Below are 2,500 nucleotides of genomic sequence, written 5' to 3'. Positions count from 1 at the left end.
CACACTGTCAAGCGATGGCATGTGTGCTTAGTGGCCAGATGGGTAACAATGATGGTTGGTAATTCTTGTCCCGACTTTGAGTCCTTGGATAAGGGACTTAACATACATAACCCGCTCGAGTCGGGTATAAATGAGTAACGGCTACCGGCAGTGACGGTTATTTAAGTGGTAGCACAAAATGGGCGCATGGCAGGCGACCAGTTCTGTTTGAAATGGGAACATGGTTCCATATGGGGAGTAAATGAAACAATGTGAAGCGCATTGAGCATGGTGAATCCGTAGAAATGCGCAATATAACTGTTCATATTTACTTATTTAATCAAGTAGTTTGAACATTTGACCAAAATGGATCCATCAATACTTCATGGTTTATTCACCTTGACAACGCCATTCTCACATATCTCATTCGTCAGCATGATTTGTTGACAAAGGGAATCACGAAACGTCCACATAATCTGTTTTCGTTTATTGCATAGAAGCTGGCATTTAAGTTCACATATTTATTTTTTTTTTTTTAGATTCGAGCAGCAATAGTTACATTTATAGATAGAACGAAATTGACGTCACTCAGCTCTCTGTTATTGTTTTTTTTTTGACAGCCATTTTAATGATTAATTCTCATTAACTTCTATCGTATCAAACAGAATATAAACGTTTAAGGTTACACATAGATTTTTTTGCTGGTACATTATATCCGGTTGGCGAGTGTTGCGATAATTTTACCTAAGCGCATAACATCAATAAAAGTACTGGTTATAATGTGCCTTGGTTCCTTCCATATCCTTTTTACGAGAGGTGCCTAGTATGATTGCGCAGTAGCATAGTGTGAATTTAGGCCACAAAAAGGACATACATCCTTCTAGGCGCTTATCATGTTTTATTTCAGATGTTTTTTTGATACTACAGATAAAATGCGATCCTGAATTTACCGTTCGCCTCTTATAAAAGAGAAGTCTACGTGTAATTTTAAAAAAAGAGGCCATTAACCACGACATGAGATAAAAGGTAGTGGAAATAATACACAGAGGTTGTCCCGTCCCATGTACACGTTGCTATCATATTGTGAGATAACCATTTATCTGCACTACCAGACGAAAATAATGTTAGAGAGACGACGATGAAGATTAAAATGATAACTAACCAAACTGATCTGTTTAAGTTTTAAATGTCCATCTCATTGTCTCTAGAATGCCTGCGCAATTTCTGATAACTGCGATCACATCCGCTATCAGTGATGTCACATCATTGTAAAAACTTGAGCTTTTATATAGCGCAATATCCACGAAACGTGCTCAAGGCGCTTTTCAAGGGGTCCCTGGCCAACAGCAACACGTAACATTTAGCACGGGACATGACGTCTATTAAGAGATATTAATACAATTTTTGGGGGGACAAAGACAACGCTGTTAACGGCCTGGTACTCGTTTTACACCTGGAGTTCGGTGAGAGAATGTGAGTAAAGAGCCTTCTCCAAGGACTCAACTATGCGTCGAGCGCGAAGCTCGAACCCAGGACTTTCCGATCCGAAAGCAAGTGTCATATCACTTGACCACATAGCCGAATTATTTTTTGTTTGTTTTGTTTGGTTCGGTTTAGTTAACTGATCATTATTTTAAAATTCGTTTTGTTTTGTTTTTATTCACAAGAATAATTCACCGATTTAAGATTGGCAACTTACTTGTACAAATCACAAAATAACAATAGCCGTGGGTCAGATATATAATTTTTTAAAACTCAAGTTCAACCGAGTCATTAGAGTGTCACATTCTTTTAACGATGCAAGCAACCATGTGAATCATTAGTGACGGATGGGTGACAAGGAGCAAATGATTCGGTTTTCTGACTTTTTAAACCTTAAGCGATCCATACACGATCATTTAAATTGCATACTTTAATTGTCTTAACACACAATGGACAAGTCAATTGACTTTGAATGGGTGATATTGTTTTGTTTTTGTTTTTTTGTTTGTTTTTAAGGGTTTTACGGCGCTTGCAACACATGTAGGTCATATCAGCGCCAGTAAAAAGAAAGAAAATGGGATAGCAAAAAGTTCTAGAATTACAAGTAAAGCACCCAAGAAAAGGTAAGACAACGGGGAATTGATTCAAATAGGGAACAGATGTAGATTCCAACAGCAAAATATCAAAGTACTTTGTTTGAGATCACCTAATAGTCTCATCCAGACACAAGCACATATCCAAACGAATTGGGATACACTCAAATGCTTACAAATTATATATAATTTGTAAACAAAACAATACAGTGCAAATAACAGATGATTTACAAGACAAAAAATATCATCTCTCAAAACTTTAACCTCCCAGCTAGGGTATCCGGCCAGGGCCTGGACAAAACAAAATAATCTCATTCCAAGACACAGACAGAAAGCATGTTGGAAAACAGATACAGGGGGATAGAAGACACAGTAAGTACCTCTCTGCCCGCTATGGGAGGTCAGGAACCCCACCCAGGGTGATATTGTGGACTTGTGCGAGTGTA

The sequence above is a fragment of the Berghia stephanieae genome, chromosome 1, assembly GCF_034508935.2.
Source record: "Berghia stephanieae isolate SIO BIC M18660-M18661 chromosome 1, UCSD_Bste_1.3, whole genome shotgun sequence".
Classification (NCBI taxonomy): domain Eukaryota; kingdom Metazoa; phylum Mollusca; class Gastropoda; order Nudibranchia; family Aeolidiidae; genus Berghia; species Berghia stephanieae.
Note: the sequence above shows the minus strand (reverse complement) of the source record.